Source organism: Strix aluco, chromosome Z (assembly GCF_031877795.1).
Source record: "Strix aluco isolate bStrAlu1 chromosome Z, bStrAlu1.hap1, whole genome shotgun sequence".
NCBI lineage: Eukaryota > Metazoa > Chordata > Aves > Strigiformes > Strigidae > Strix > Strix aluco.
This window is the reverse complement of record NC_133971.1, coordinates 41,569,317-41,586,076: the sequence shown is the minus strand read 5'-3', so window position 1 is coordinate 41,586,076 and position 16,760 is coordinate 41,569,317.

Below are 16,760 nucleotides of genomic sequence, written 5' to 3'. Positions count from 1 at the left end.
GCCCCCGGTGCCTCCCAGCCCTCCCCAGGACCGCCCCCGGTGCCTCCCAGCCCGCCCCGGGACCGACCCCCGCTATCTCCCACACCGCCGCGGGACCGGCCGCCGGTACCTCGCTGCCCGCCCCGGGACTGGACCCGGACGGCGCTGCCGGCCCCGGCACGGAACCCCGGTGCCGCGGTGCCCGCTCCGGGACCGGCCTCCGGTGCCGCGGTGCCCGCTCCGGGACCGGATCCCGACGGCGCTGCCCGCCCCGGAACCGACCCCGGTGCCTCCCAGCCCTCCCCGGGACCGCCCCCGGTGCCTCCCAGCACGCCGCGGGACTGGCCGCCGGTACCTCGCTGCCCGCCCCTGGACCGGACCCGGACGGCGTTGCCGGCCACGGCACGGAACCCCGGTGCCGCGGTGCCCGCTCCGGGACCGGCCTCCGGTGCCCTGCTGCAGAGTCCGAACCTCGGCGGCGCTGCCCGCCCCGGGACCGCCCCCGGTGCCTCCCAGCCCTCCCCGGGACCGCCCCCGGTGCCTCCCAGCCCTCCCCGGGACCGCCCCCGGTGCCTCTCAGCCCTCCCCGGGACCGCCCCCGGTGCCTTCCAGCCCTCCCCGGGACCGACCCCCGCTATCTCACAGCCCGCCGCGGGACCGGCCGCCCGTACCTTGCTGCCCGCCCCGGGACCGGACCCGGACGGCGCTGCCGGCCACGGCACGGAACCCCGGTGCCGCGGTGCCCGCTCCGGGACCGGCCTCCGGTGCCCTGCTGCAGGGTCCGAACCTCGGCGGCGCTGCCCGCCCCGGGACCGCCCCCGGTGCCTCCCAGCCCTCCCCGGAACCGCCCCCGGTGCCTCCCAGCCCGCCCCAGGACCGAGCCCCGCTATCTCCCACACCGCCGCGGGACCGGCCGCCGGTACCTCGCTGCCCGCCCCGGGACCGGACCCGGACGGCGCTGCCGGCCCCGGCACGGAACCCCGGTGCCGCGGTGCCCGCTCCGGGACCGGATCCCGACGGCGCTGCCCGCCCCGGGACCGCCCCCGGTGCCTCCCAGACCTCCCCGGGACCGCCCCCGGTGCCTCTCAGCCCTCCCCGGGACCGCCCCCGGTGCCTTCCAGCCCTCCCCGGGACCGACCCCCGCTATCTCCCACACCGCCGCGGGACCGGCCGCCGGTACCTCGCTGCCCGCCCCGGAACTGGATCCGGACGGCGCTGCCGGCCCCGGCACGGAACCCCGGTGCCTTCCAGCCCTCCCCGGGACCGACCCCCGCTATCACACAGCCCGCCGCGGGACCGGCCGCCGGTACCTTGCTGCCCGCCCCGGGACCGGACCCGGACGGCGCTGCCGGCCACGGCACGGAACCCCGGTGCCTCCCAGCCCTCCCCGGGACCGCCACCAGTGCCTCCCAGCCCTCCCCGGGACCGCCCCCGGTGCCTCCCAGCCCTCCCCGGGACCGCCCCCGGTGCCTCCCAGCCCTCCCCGGGACCGCCCCCGGTGCCTCCCAGCACGCCCCAGGACCGACCCCCGTGCCTCCCAGACCGCCGCGGGACCGGCCGCCGGTACCTCGCTGCCCGCCCCGGGACCGGACCCGGACTGCGCTGCCGGCCCCGGCACGGAACCCCGGTGCCTCCCAGCCCTCCCCGGGACCACCCCCGGTGCCTCCCAGCCCTCCCCGGGACCACCCCCGGTGCCTCTCAGCCATTCCCAGGACCGCCCCCGGTGCCTCCCAGCCCTCCCCGGGACCGCCCCCGGTGCCTCCCAGCCCTCCCCGGAACCGCCCCCGGTGCCTCCCAGCCCGCCCCAGGACCGAGCCCCGCTATCTCCCACACCGCCGCGGGAACGCCCGCCGGTACCTCGATACCCGCCCCGGGACTGGACCCGGACGGCGCTGCCGGCCCCGGCACGGAACCCCGGTGCCGCGGTGCCCGCTCCGGGACCGGATCCCGACGGCGCTGCCCGCCCCGGGACCGCCCCCGGTGCCTCCCAGCCCTCCCCGGGACCGCCCCCGGTGCCTCCCAGCCCTCCCCGGGACCGCCCCCGGTGCCTCCTAGCCCTCCCCGGGACCGCACCCGGTGCCTCCCAGCCCGCCCCAGGACCGTCCCCCGTGCCTCCCAGACCGCCGCGGGACCGGCCGCCGGTACCTCGCTGCCCGCCCCGGGACCGGACCCGGACGACGCTGCCGGCCCCGGCACGGAACCCAGGTGCCTCCCAGCCCTCCCCGGGACCGCCCCCGGTGCCTCCCAGCCCTCCCCGGGACCGCCCCCGGTGCCTCCCAGCCCGCCCCAGGACTGACCCCCGGTATCTCCCACACGGCCGCTGGTACCTCGCTGCCCGCCGCGGGACCGGCCTCCGGTGCCGCGCTGCCGGCTCCGCGACCGCCCCTGGTGCCTGCCAGCCCGCCCCGGGACTACCCCCGGTTCCTCGCTGTCCACCCCGGGACCGAACCGCGGTGTGTCGCTGCCCACCCCGGGACCTGCCGCCGACGGCGCTGCCGGTCCCGGGATCGGTCCCCGGTGCCGCGGCCCCTCCGGCACGGGGAGGGCGGGGGCAGCCCGCCGGGACGGCTGGGGCCGTCGAGGCGCCGGCCGAGGCTCTCGGAGCCGGGCTCAGCGGGCTCGGGGAAGTTTGTTCCCCGCCCCCGGCACGTCCCTCCCGCCCCACCATCGCTCGGGCAGCCGGTGCCGGTGCCGCCGCACGCCCCGTCCGTGCCCTCGGTGCCCGCTGCGAGTGGAGGTGCCGCGGGGGGGCGGGTAGAAGTACGAAGTTCGTTGCGGGCGTGTCTGTGAGTTCGGGGCCGGGGGGGAAATGAACGGCTGCTCCTGCTCCGGGCAGCGCTTTCCCAGCGCTGGGGTTGGGTTTTCTTGCCCCGCTGCAGGAGAGAGCGGGGAGGGCAGCGGATGGTTGGAGCAGGGATCGCTGCCCGGCCCTGCCCGCCCCCCCGGGTATGCGGGGCGGGGTGACCCCTTTGTTATCAGCTACAAGGAGTCTCTAGGGTGATGTTGTGAGCCTCGAAGCAAAAGTGCTTCTCGAGAACCGTGGCAAGCAGTTATTCCTGTGAAAGGTGGTCTGGTGCTGTCTGAAGGGAACAAGCTGCGGGATGCAGAGGGGTTTTGCTGGCCTGAGCGTTCAGACCTGGGTAGGATAATTAAAAACCAAACAAACCATGTGACTTTAAACATGAAGTGTTAATGTGGTTCGAAGGGGGCTATTTTCCTTCTGTGTTACACCACCTGAATTACCCTGGATCAGCCTCTTGCCCTCTGTCCTTCCAAAAGCCAGACAGAGCCCCATGCCAGGAGTCCCTCGATGCCATCAGACGGGGCTCACCCAAGGCCATGGCCCGTCCTGCAGAGGGAAGGCGGTGACGCTGCTGGAAACATCGCAGTGCTGTTCCTGGGGCACTGGCTGGGCTCTGCGCTGGGTGAGGAGCTCAGAGGAGCGGGTGTGCTGGGGCAGTGTTCATTGGGAACGGGGAAGGGGCAGGGGTGGGGAGCTGCTCGATCCCGTTGGTTCTAGGGAATCCTCTGCAGTGGGGGGCTGGCGCAGGGACAGGGCACAGGGCTGGCAGAGAGCGCACTTGGACTTGGTGCCAGTGCCATGAACTCCTGTGACGCTCCGGCAGCTCGTTTGTGACTGATTGTTGCTGTCTCCTGTCTCAACAACTGGGATAAGGTGGTGTGGGGGTGCAATTCTCACCCCTCCCTGCCCCTCCTGGTTGGGTGCTTGGTGCTGGGTGTGATTCCCCCCACCTCCCCCAGCTGTGCCCCGTCTCTGGAGATAACGACTGAGAACGTTACCGAGCCTGGCTCCTGCCCTCCTGCCTGCTGGGAATCGGCTCTAACAGCCCCTCATCTCCTCAGGGCCTGGCACACCTGGGCCTGGGGTGGGGCCAGATGGGAACAAGAACAGAGTTGCACATCCATCAAGTTCTTGTGCAGCTGCTGGACGGCATCAGAAGGGACCTGACAAAAGTCAATTATCTTGGACCCTCTAAACTGCGACCCCCAGGGAGACCCTTGGAGCTCCCCTGGATCCCAGCGGCCTGTGACCAGCACCTCCCCTGAGCTGGAGCCTCGCAGGGACCAAACCCTGGAGGTGTCGTCTGCTGCCAGAGCTGAGGGCAGGCCGGGGCGAGGTCCCCCCGCTCGAGGCTCAGGGATCGCCCGCGGGGGAATGCCGAGGCCTCGGGAGGATTGGCTCTAACCTCGAGAGGAGGGAAATGTTCTCTGAGCTCGCTGCTCTGTCACCCGCTCGGTCTCTGCTCATGGCGGGGACGGACCCTTGTTTCTGGGTGTCTGTCCGTTGGTGGATGCGCAGGGATCGATGGATCAATGAAGGCACCGGGAAGTGAGGGAGTGTGAATCTGGGCAGTTCAGAATCTGTGAGTAAGTCGCTTTTCTTTCTTTCAGCATTTCTGAATTATTTTGTAATGATAAATTGCTGTTAGTTATTAATAAATCCAGATTTCCTGCTAAACCATCACCGTGTCAATACTATCAACCGCGACACCCAGTGCCCCCCACTATGTGCCAGTGGCTCTCCTAGTGCTCTCCAGTATGTTCTAGTGCCCTACATTCTGTCCCAGTATCCCTCCTAATGCCTCCAGTATGTCCCAATGACCCTCTTAGTGCTCCCCAATATATCCCAGTATGTCCCAGTGCCCCCCAGTATATCCCAATAACACTGCTAGCATTCCCAAATATATCCCAGTATGTCCCAGTGCCCTGCAGTACATCCCAGTAACCATCCCAGTGCCCCCCGTTGAGACGGACACGACAAACACCGAATTGTGCAAAAATGGCTACTTTATTGTTCTAACAAGCCTTTTTATAACTTTATGAAGAGTATGTGTCCATATATGATTGGTTTAATTACAGACTAACAGTTCATGACTGGATGACCTCTTCTCTGCCGCAACCTCGATAACCTTCCTCTCCTTGCGGTCAGGGAGTTCCAGTCTGGCAGTTCCTTAATCTTGTTTACTCAGCTCTTCTCAGGACTTTCAAGCCTCTTAAGGGTACGTGGTTATCTGTTCAAGGTCAATATCAAACTTCCATTCTGATCCCTCGGACCAGCCGAGGTCTCCCATAGTACCAGTACTGGTTCCCAGCTCCAAGCACAGAAGAGATGCTGGGCGGCTCAGGCCGCATGCTCTGCCCAAGCCAGAAGGTCACTGGGGCACAAGAGGCAGCCCTGGATCTGAGTTCAGGTGGGAGCAGCGTGGGAGGCTCCCACGCCCCAGCCTTACCATGGGTCCTGGCTGATGGTGGGATACAGGCAGGTACCCCTGCAGTGCACCTGGTACAGTCGCTTTGTCCCCAGGGCCTCAAAATGCAGCGTCTGGTCAAACTGCCCCGGCACCGTGGAGCTGAATTGGACCTTCAGTTCCACCTCACCGTGGGCAGGCACTATCCACCGGCAGCTGCTCAGCCCGGCAATTAAAGAGGAGGCTTCAGACATTGCTAAAGAGCAAACAAGAGAAGGAGGAGGCTCATGGACTCGCCATCCCGTGGAGGCACCGGCAGAGGGTCCCTGTGGAGCTGGGGATGATGGACCCCGTTTGGCAAGATGGACGTGAAGCAGAGGGATCACCTCCTCCCTCACAGCTCACCTGACGGATTTCCCCGGGAATGGGACTGTGTCTGTGTCGCTTTGGTGTGCCTCGGGGGGCCGCGTGGGTGCTCCCGTGCCCGGCGCCTGGAGACCTCTCCTGCCCCGGCTGGAGCTCCTCTTCTCCCTCACAGCCTCCCGCCTGCCCGCGGCTTTCTCCTTCCCCGACCGGCCCCTGCTTGGCGTGACCTGCTCCTCTGACACCTTCACACCAAGGGAGAGAGGTGAGACCTGCCCTGAGACACCCCCATCCTGGAGAGAAAGCTGCAGGTTTGTTAACAGACAGGAGGGAGAATAAACCACCAACCACCTCTGCCCATGGATTTGGTCTTCCTTATGGGACTTTGTTTCTCCTACAACACCCCTCCTTGCCCAGGACCCTCTCCTCAAGGGAAGTTGAAGGTTTTAGCTGATTTTTTTTTTTTCTCTCATCTCACAGAACTGCCCTATGTCTCAAGCAGAGCTGTATCTTTTAAACAGACAGGAGGGATGCCTGCAGACACGGGGCCCCATCATGTCTTCACTGCCCTTCCACAGTGATCCTTTTCCATCCCACCTGCCCCCCATGCCCCCATCCAGCCTGGCCCCTGCCCTGGCACCTTCACTGCAGGCACAACAGGGACGTCCAAGAAACTTCTGGTTTCCTTCTTTCCTTCTTCTGCAGTCGCACCTTCTGGCACCACAAAGGTGAAGAGGGCTTCTCCTGCTGCAGGGACCATCCGCTTCTCTGGGTAGTGGATCACAGAGTAAAAAGCAGTAGGTGGAATGGGAGGCCCCGAGGGACCCAGTCCCAGGTCATCCAGGATCTAAAGCATAAGAGAAAACCCTGTTTATACTCCTGTCGCCTTCATCCTCACACTTCCTGAAAGGCACTGAGCTTTTGGCAATGGGTTTTTTTATTTGGATGGAGTACAGTGCTTTTTTATGCCCAGTGGGGTGGGCAGGCTCCAGAGCAGTGCCAGGACCTACAAGTGGGACCTAGAGAGAAATCTCAGCTCTGAGTGACTCGGCTGAAGGAAACAATGACCAGGAGTTGCCCTGCCCTGGGACCATTTTTAATGATTTCCAGACTGAGAAACTCTCCAAACAGAGAGGATGTTCTAACAGAGAGCCCTCCCTCTTTCCACCTATCTGAGGGATGGCAAGAACTTCCCCAGCCACGTGGCTGCTGTGAAGCCATCGTGGAACATCATCAGTGTCCTGGACAAGGCTCTGTGCTGTTGTCACCTGGTCGGACACAATGCACCAGGGCCCAGACCACGGCAGGCTCAGCATCTGAGCCTCACAAGGGCTTTACCTGCTCTGCTGCTGGCAGCTTGCCACTCTCCAGGATCGCCCTAGTCACATCTGCAGAGCTCAGCACCTGGATTTCCAAGCAGGGCACCCCGACGTGCTGGCCCCTGGCTGACCCTTCTGCACCTTCCCCTTCCAGCCCAGATAACTTGGAGTCCTCAAGAGCCTTCAGTTTTTCTAGACGCTCCTTCTCTCTGTCCTTTCGGCTCCTCCGCCTGGATAAATGCTGGTGCTGACCTTGTACTTGGTGCTGCATCACCTCTTGGTTCAGAGGGGACAGCAGGATACCCTGAGCCCTGTCCCAGGATGACAAAATATGCGTGACATCCTTCTGCGATGCCTCGTAGATCTTAAACCTCAGGGCCAAGTTCTTCTCGCTGTCACTCTGCGCCTCAGTTTTGGTTTCCCCCTGTTCTGGGTCTGCAGGTTGCACAACCTCCACTGGGCAGGCCTCTGTCAGGGGAGCCTTGCTCTGCTTTTTCTTATCTTCCTTGTTACTTGCAAGAGAGTCTGGGTGCTCCTTTGCAGATCCCTTCTTCTCTCCCCCCTCGGTGACATTGGACAGGTTGCCGGTGGATGCGCTGGTGTTGCTAGTGGATGCGTTCGTATTCTGGGCAGGAGGAGCAGGAAAAAGCTGTGAGCATTTCAAAGCACCAACTCAAATGCTGTAGGACAGCAGTGATCTTTGCAATAGCACCCCACGCCTCATCTGAGACCTGTGCTAGGTGCTCTACAAATCCCAATTCAGAACGCAGCTGGTACCCAGCTGAGCTCAACTGAAACTAAACTCCCCAGTGCCAGACTGATGAGGAGTCCTGCAAACCAGCTGAGAAACAGAACAGCTTCCCCAACCCAAACAGGGAACTTAAGACACCTCCTTACTCCTGTGCAGTCCTCCGGGCACGTTTCTGGTGTGCTGAGCATCCATCCCTGTGTCTGGCTGACACTTTGTGAAGTCTGGCTGCTAATGAATACCTAAAGGGCCTGGTGGTATCTCCTGCCAGACAGGTAGCAAAAGACACCACATCCCAGGCGGGTCATGGCTCAGAGGTGTAAGTCACATGCAGAACGGGGAGAAATGCTGAACTAAAACTATCTAGGGCTTGGAGTTACGTGAAGCCACAACTCGAAGGCAGCATGACCCTAGAAGAACAGCTCTACCCAACAAACCCATGCGAAAATACCCCTGGTGAAGCAGCAGCACGATCAAACACTGGCTGCTGTTTCCCAGCACAGCCCCGTGTGTTGCTGATGGCCAGGTACTCACCCCCAGCACTGCGGGTGGCTGCTGGCTTCGCCAGGAATGGTACGGCTCAGCAGGCGGGTCCCCAGGGCTTTCACTCATCTCTATAAACACAACCACCCACCTGCCTGACTCCAGGCTCGCTTTTCTTCCTTGAAGCATTTTCTTTGTCTTTTCCAAGCTTTCTCTTGGCTCACTTAGACAACTTCTTCAGCAATTCTTCCTCCCTCAAGCGTTCGAGCTCCCACCGGTGCTTTTCCTCAAGCTCTTAAGCCAGCCACTCCATCTTCCTTCAGCAAGACAAACAGAAAACATCCCCGAGAGTCACTGCCAGAAATCGGGGCTCGCTGCAATCCTAGCTGGTCCCACACTTCATTCACTGACCCTAAGGCCAGGCACAACTGTTAGACCAGCTCTGTGGACTTCCCTCAACCTGGGGAGGCTGGGACATCCAAAGTGAGGGAAGTGGGAGGGGACCTCCAGGGCCAGCCAAATCTAGGCTTTGCTGTCACAAGGTCTAAATTGCACTACTTCTCCAATAAGGTCCACCTGGACACCTCCAGCATGCTGCCAAAGACTGATCCACCATTGCTCCACACTGGAGCCTGAAGCTCTCAATATCCAGCTCACAAATCACTAAACCAGCTCACAAATCACTAACACCTGCTTATCCCTGCACCAATACTTGGCTTATCTAGCCCTTCTCCCTGGGCACAGCCTGCTCCTTAGCAAGACTAGCCACATCAATCAGAAAGCAAAGGCTGCAGTAACTGCCCTCCTGCAAAACAGGCTCCAAACAACCAGGTTTCCTGCTGGAGCCCAGCTGGGACCATGGGAAACTTGTGCTGCCTGTCCTGGAAATCACAGTTTGAAGCAGCCCTAGTGATCTCCTCCCAGGGAAACAAACTTCAGCTGGGGTTGAAAGAAGTGCTGAAACACAGGCTCCCTTTAAGCAAGTCCCTCCCCAAGTTTCAGGCAGGGGTTATGTACCGGGTCTGGCTGAGCCAGGATTGGTTCCCCTGTAGCAGCCCTCATGGTGCTGTGTTTTATGTTGGGAGCTGGCAGGGTGTTGATAGCACACTGGTGTTGTGGCTACTGCTGAGTAGTGCTTACACAGCACCAAGGCTCCTTCCAACATTTCCCCCCCCCCCCCCCCTCCCCAGTGGGACAGGGTGGGCAAGATCTTGGGAGGGGACACAACCAGGACAGCTGACCCGAACTGACCAAAGGGATATTCCAGACCATATGACGTCTGCTCAGTCTGCTCAGTCATAAAGCTGGGAGAAAGGAGGAAGGGGGTGGGTCACCCTTGGTCCTCCGAGGCAACCACTACGCATATTGGAGCCCTGCTTCCTGAGAAGGCCCGACATCGCCTGTTAATGGGAAGTAGTGAATAAATCTGTTGGTTTTTTCTTTTTTTTTTTTTTGTTTCCGCGCGCGGACCTTTGCTTTGCTTTGCTTATATTAAAACTGCTTTTGTTTTACCCACAAGGGTTGGTTATTTTCTTTCCCCTCTTTGCCCTGTTGAGAAAAAAGGGGAAGGGGGGGAAGTGATAGAGTGATTTGGTGGGAACCTGGCATTTAGCCAAGGTCAAACCACCACAGGTTAATAGGGGCTTAAGCTTATCCTGTGTATCCTCTTGAACAGGGCTGCTTTGCTGGATCAGAGCTTCTCCCAGGCTCACCTGCTGCTGCAGCTGAAGGTGAGCCTAAGAGACACCAGCTTTTGTGGCTGGTGTCACTCAGTAAGGAAAACCCTTGGAGCTCAGCAGTGCAAGGGCCTCCCTCACCTACAGCAGGACTGGGATCCAAACCAAGCCAGCACAGCTGCGCCTCACACCAACCCACACCACAACCCCTCTGGTTTGGAGAAGAAGGGCGATGAAGATGAGAATGAACATAATTAACTTAGAGACACTTGTAAGCACTGTGGCAAGGGAAGCACAGAGCCCAGCTCCCTGCAGCCAGTATCAAAGCCGAAGGGCTCACCACTAAAACGGAGAGAAGATGTTCTCATGTCACCGGAGGAAGGTCCCTCCTCTGCTGGGAACCAGGGAGGTGGAACTGGCAATCCTTGTGCTGCTGGTAATTAATGCTTTTGGCCTTGGTAACCCCTCTGAGCACAACCAAGGTCTCCGGAGCAGGGAAACCCTTTGGGGACACTATCCTGGGGAGGCACCCATAGAAGGCTTACAGACCTTTTCTTCCTCTCACGCTGGACTTGCAGTATACTGTTATCAAACTGAATTTTCTCCTCCTCGGTGAGGGCATCATACTCGTCTTCTTCCATTTCCCAGAGACGTGCTTTCTCCCTCCTGGCAGCTTCCTCCCACTCCTGTCCTTCAGCACAGACCAAGGAGAAACCATCAGTGCCTGCAAGCAGAGCTTGCTGCTCTGGGTGAGCTGCCAGGATTCACAACTCTGTCCTGACCCAGCCTATCATCCTGCCAGGAGATACTGGCAAGCTCACATCCCTGCTTCAGAATTCAGATAAGCCCCCAAACTATCGCTGGCCAGTGAGTTCCCATGCCTTGCCTGGCTCACATGCACCAGCACTGTGGACAGCTGGCCAGTGATTAGTTATTGAGCCACAACAGCTTGCACTTGTGCCCAGGCTTTAATGTTAGAGACTGAGGTCAGCCTCAGCATTGTTGAATTTTAAGCAGCTGTGAGCTGAGTGCTGGCTACACCGAGGCAGAAGGTGGAAGGATTAATAAAAACATCTCTTACAAGTTCTGCTGGTAACCCAGATACACACGGGTAAGGCTGAGGGCTTGAGAGAGAAGATTTCAGAGTTACAGAGACCAAGAGTCTCACCTTCCTGCTCTTTTGCGGCCATCTCCCTGGCTTCCAAAGAAGCATAATCCTGGAACAGGTTCACAAAATAGATGTAAGGCCGATTTCTGACAGCTTTGAGCAGGCAGAGGAGAGCAGACGCCGTGTCGCGTGCAAAGAGGGTCTCCAGGCCATCAAACACCACTCCCTGGTAGCAGTCACTCAGCTGCAGATAAAGTCGAAAAGGAAGAGAAAGTCAGCTGTTGCACGCATTGGGCTCTCAGCTAGTCACTAAAGCCTGATGTCAAAGATCACCAGCCATCACAGTTCCAAGTGCAGCAGCTCAGACAAGCTCTGATCTTTCCCCACGTTCTGCCAACTTATGGCACCTGCAGCTTCACCCACGGATCCCTGCATGCAGCCCAGGACTCCTCCAAGAGCAGGCACAGCCCTCCTCCTCTCTGAATTGTACCTCACTGCCTGTCTCTCTGTAGCAAGAACGTACCATTTGCCCCCACCCCACGTACCTGCAGCCTTTCAGAGAGGATGGCCACCAGCAGGTCCTCGGGCAGCGCGCAGCTCCTAAAGCCCAGCTCTCCTGATGTGCTGCCACTGATGCTCAGCCATCGCTGCGCAGGAACGCAGGGAAGGGGAGAGAGGTGAGAACTTGATGAGCCCTGCAATGTTGAACACCACAAGAAAAATCAACCACTTTGGAAACCCCCAAACAATTCCAACTGCTGGGCTTGGAGCTGGGGTTTCTCACTAGCAGGAGACTAGAACAAAACTGCAGGCCAGCAGCTGCAGGGGACCATGCTGGAGGGTGCATCCGTGGCCAGCAGAGACCCAAGCTCGCAAGCCCCCAGCGCAGCACCTGGCAGCTTTGCCCACTGCTGCAGTCACGTTAGCCAGGACTGCACTTTGCCAACAATCTGTTAAGATGCTGTAGAGTTTTTCTGCCAGAGCACAGGGTTTCATTCCCACCCCGAGCCACGCCCAGCCTGCCCAGCTGGCTCTCTGCACTATAGACCCCCGCACCAGGCTCTGGGTGACACAGAGCCTCCACTGGAAGCAGCCCCTTCACTTCTCAGAGGCAATAGAAAGGTCCCAGGCATTAACCAGTGCAGATCGTGCTTCACCCGGGAGTCTGTCAGATCCATCAGATGCTGTTTCTGGGATTGGGGTGTGGGGCCATCTGTCTTCTTCTTGCCCGCCGCAGCGCTCACCTGGCCTCAGGACCTGACGGACCGCAGGCTGAGTTTGTCCACAGAGCTGGACCGTCTCATGTCTAGGCTGCGCTTGGCCCTGGTGCCGAACTGCAGGCTGAGGGACGCATCTGCGTTGTGACCTGTGGAGTGGACAGACGCTCAGTGGGGAGCAAGCAGGCACCTTCCACCCCAACGGGCACAGCCCTGCGCCCTGGCAGGGACACGGCCATTGTTCCCCAGCCTGCTGGGCACTAGCAGCACCGATCTCCAGAAGCAGCTCCTGCCCTGCTTCTCTTATTAGCATGGTAAAGCACACCATCTGATACTGGATTTTAAAGCCAGAGAGTTTTTAAGGCACAGCTCCGCGTCCCTCCTCACAAATGTGCACTCAGGTGACACTGCACACTAGCTCCCCTATGGATCAAGCCAAGGCTCCACCCTCCAGGAGCATCATTTGTGTACCTTGCACCCATCCTGCATTCTCACATGGAGATGGTAACATGCAGCCCTGCCCCAGTTGCATCCCCCATCTCCACTGGAGCTAAATCCTCCACATGGGATAACCCCACCTGAGGCCCAGACCCTTCTTCCTTCCACCAGCTCCCAACCCAACCAGGTTCAAAGCGGAGCAATGCAAAACTTCCCCCACCAGAACCAGGGTCTGGCCTCACCCTGCAGAGCACGGGGCACCAACTGCCCAACCAGATTTTCTAAAAGTCTCTGGTCTCAGGTGGAGAACAGCACCACATGCACGAGCTGTGTGACCTGACAGTGTGTATAGGAAAGCCTCTGGAGAAAAGAGCTCATCTGCAGCATGTCTCATCTGAAACTCTGGGAGGTTATTCTTCCCTTCCTCTCATGTTTCTGAAGCCACACTCAAAGTCAGTTGTCTAGTGCTTAATGAGCAGCTTCAGAGGGCTTCTTTGTTGTTAAAGTGGGCAGCAGTTCTGCCTGATGGCCACGAGGAGCCAGCTGGATTCAGCTTTGAGGAAATATAAAAAACCCCTGAGAAAAATACAGGTGTGCTTCACCACTCCTAGGAAAAGGAGTATGTGCTGAGAAGCCCAGAGGCAGTAAAAGTGCTCCTGTCTGAGCCCTTAAAACAGAGATTATTTTTTTTAATAACACGAGATGCTTTATGAAATGGCTTTGCATTTCTACATGCTGCACCCATGTTCCCTAGGAGACCCAAGGGCTGTCAGACTTCCTCTCTGGAGCAAGCAGAAGTGGATGGTCATGGTGGGTTTCTGAAGCGCTGCTCTAGGTCCAGCGTTTCTCCTTACCGGCACCCTCTGCCTCCTTGCAGCTCTGCTCGATGGCAGCCCCGATGCACAGCTCCCGGGTGCACAGCCCTGCTGAGCTGCTCCTGTCCGAGATGGTTTCTCTCACCACGGTGTCGATGGACAAGCAGGCAGCGCCATAATATTTGGACAGGGCAACCGCTGCTGCTGTCTTTCCTTGAGAGAGAGGAAGAGTGCTCGGTGACACTTGCATGTGAAGCATTTTCAGGACAGGCTCTAGAAAGTCCCCAGACAGGATTTCAAAGTTTCAAGGACAGTCGGGAATCAAGTGCCCCTTTAGGGGAGACCACGAGGGAGGTAGTTGAGCATGGCTAGAAGCATTCTCCTCTAGAGCCAGGAGGATCCCCTCCACCTCACATCCAGCTGAGCACTTTGTCCCTCGTGGTGACCTCAACCCTGGGCCAGAACATTGTTTCGAGCCCTGTCCCACCACCACTCAGAGCGTTCACCAGCCTGTGCTGGCCAGCGCTGCCTCAGACAGCATCTGGGCACGGTCTGGGGGTCAGCGTGGGCGAGGGACTGCTCCCATGAGGCAACATGGGCACTAGGCACTGTGCTCCCACGAAGCAACGGGGACGTGGCCACCCTGTGTGGGGGAACGATAGCCTAGCTGTGTGGACACAGGGTGAGCCACAGCACTTGCCCCAGCTGGTGAAGGCCTGGGACCATTTCATGTACCAGCAGAGCTGTGGCTTACCTCGCTTCGCTTCAACTGGTCAACCAAGCACCACAGCCCACCAGGATGTGTCTCTCCTGCTTCCCCACTCCTTGCAGACGCGGGCTGCGGCTCACCTACCTGTCAGGGGTGCCCCATGGATGATGACGATGATCCCTCGCGCGCGCCCCTCTGCAGAGATATCGATGCCAAAGTGGCGGGCGATGGCCCTATAGACAGGGCTGTCGGCCAGTTCTCCCGTGGCTGCCTTGCTGCTGGTGATGCTCTGCCGATGCTCTGCTGTGCAGAACCAGATAGAAAAGTCAGCCTCCTGCCTACCTATGATCCTGATCATCCTCCCCATCCCCTCAGATCCTGGGAGAGAAGACTCTGCTGAAACCAACACCACACCGAGGTCTCACCATGCCCCTCCTTTAGGCTTGTGCAGATCAGGGTCTGCCCTAGATGGTGGTCAAGGTGCCTGTTCAGAGTATAGGAAATGGGGTGGCAGAAAGAGGAAAGAGCAAGCATTTGGCAATACCTAAAAGGACTGGGCCAAATCTCCCGTGCCCTGTCAACATGGTCCTCATGGGAGTTTGGTCCCAGGTCCTGATGAGTAAAGGGGGGACAGGCTGAACCAGGCATTTTACACCGTCCCAAGGGAGAGGCTCCATTTGCGGATCAAACCATTATCCAAAAGCTGGATGCTTTAGGAATATTATACCAGGAGATGTAGCTGGGCTCTGAATTCACCGTAACAGCATTTGCAAAGAGCTCCCACCTTTGCCCTTAGGAGGTCACCAAAAGCCATCTCGCTTGCAGTGTCACGCAGGACAGAGAGCGCGCTGCCCTGCCTAGGAAAGGGAACAGCATCATCCTGATCCCAGCAGCTCCTGGGGGAAAAGGTGCTCATTTGGCAAAACTGGGGAGAACCTCTCTGGCCTCTCACTTGTCCCTGCCCTGTCTGCAACATTACCCATCCCCTGTCTTTTCTCAACACCTTCCTCCTCCTCCGCATTCAGATTTAGAATCCACTTGTTGGACTGGCTTTCATCAAACACGGAGGGGAAAATGAATGAGCTCTGGGATGAGACAGTGTGAATTATCCCAGCAGAGGACTTTCTTCCTTGATCTGACAGAGACTGGACATCTTCAAAGTTTGCTGAGGAGGAAGGCCACAGGGAGGGAAGAAGAGGGTGGACATGGCCAGGCAATCTGTTCTTTGACATTTGCCACTTTGCACGGCCACGTGCAAAAGATGGAAAGTTTCCCAAGGAGAAGTCTGTCCAGGCTGTCTCTGCCCTCGGGGGGATTTTGAGTTTGTGCTTTTGGTGCTGGGAAGGAACAAATATAAGATAGCTGGTGATATTAGACCTGGTCCTGCTGGCTGAAGAACTCATCCAATCCTATTTTTTGTGGTTAGGGGACACAAGAGGACAACACGATTATTTCCCCGGTCCATGGCAGGCAGATATGAGCTTGCTTTGGCTGCACTCAGGGCTGGTAGGGGATGCGTGTTACAAGCCACAGACCTTCATGCTGGAATTCCTCCACCAAGCTGGGGAATGGGTGGCTGCTAAAAGCCTGGGCTTCCCATGGAGAGCTTGGGGCGTGCGGGCTGGACTCCCCGCTGTGTCCACACTCAGGACAGCCAATGCCAAACCCTCACCGTTGTCCTGGCCTGCTGGTTCCCCAGTCTTGGACTTTGTCTGCTCATCCTGCAGCCTCTTCTGGTCCTGATAGTACTCCAGCACCTCAGGGGGCAGCTTCTCACCCGGGGCACGCAGAGGCAGCAATAAGGTGTTGTGGCAATCGTAGTCTTTAAGCGTCTGCAGGATCTGTGCATGTAGGGAAGAGAAGCCATATGCAGGATGTGTTTCTAACAACACGGACTATCCAAGCCCCTCCACAGTCTGCCAGCAGAGCTGGCTAACCCTGAAATGCCACCAGACTTTGCCCTGGGGACTGTCTCCATCTCCCTGGCACGAACCCGGGAATGCTGGAGCACTGTGAAGCTACGGGAGCGTGCACATGGGGGCCAGACCTTCCCTCTCACCTGCTCCTCAGCAAGGTACTGCTGGTCGAACTCCAGCGAGTAAAACTCGATGGGGAACTCGCATGGGTTCTTCACCACCACTGTCCCCTCTGCTCCACAGCTGTACGGCAGCAACGGTCCCAGCTCAAGCACTGGGGGGCTGAACTCCAGCTGTGGCTCCAGCCCACACCCCAAGACCTGCAGTTGGAGGTGCTGGCTGCTCTGGCAAATGTTAATCTTCAGCTCACTTCTATGGGACTTCTGAAAAGAGAGAAGCACAGAAAGCTCCTCCATGAAGTCCCAGGTGACAGGGCCTCAAATTCAACTCTTGCCCCAGGGCAGGGGTGTCACCAGTACCTCTAAGGGGAATAGAAAACAGATATTTACTTCCAGCAGGGGCTACAGCATCTGCATGCTGGCTCTGAGTAACTGGGATGAATCCTGGTGTGAAGTGTAACTGGATATTTGGGTGTCAGACGAATCTAAAATGCACTGTCAGATGTTTTCACCTAGTCACGAGGGAGTGTGATGCTCATGAGAAAGGTCCTCAGGGTTATGTTGCCCAGACACAGTCCTGGCACTGCTGCATCAGGCAAACATCAGCTCTATGAATGAGGCAGATGAGCTCTCACTGGCTAGAAATAAGGGTCGTCTTCT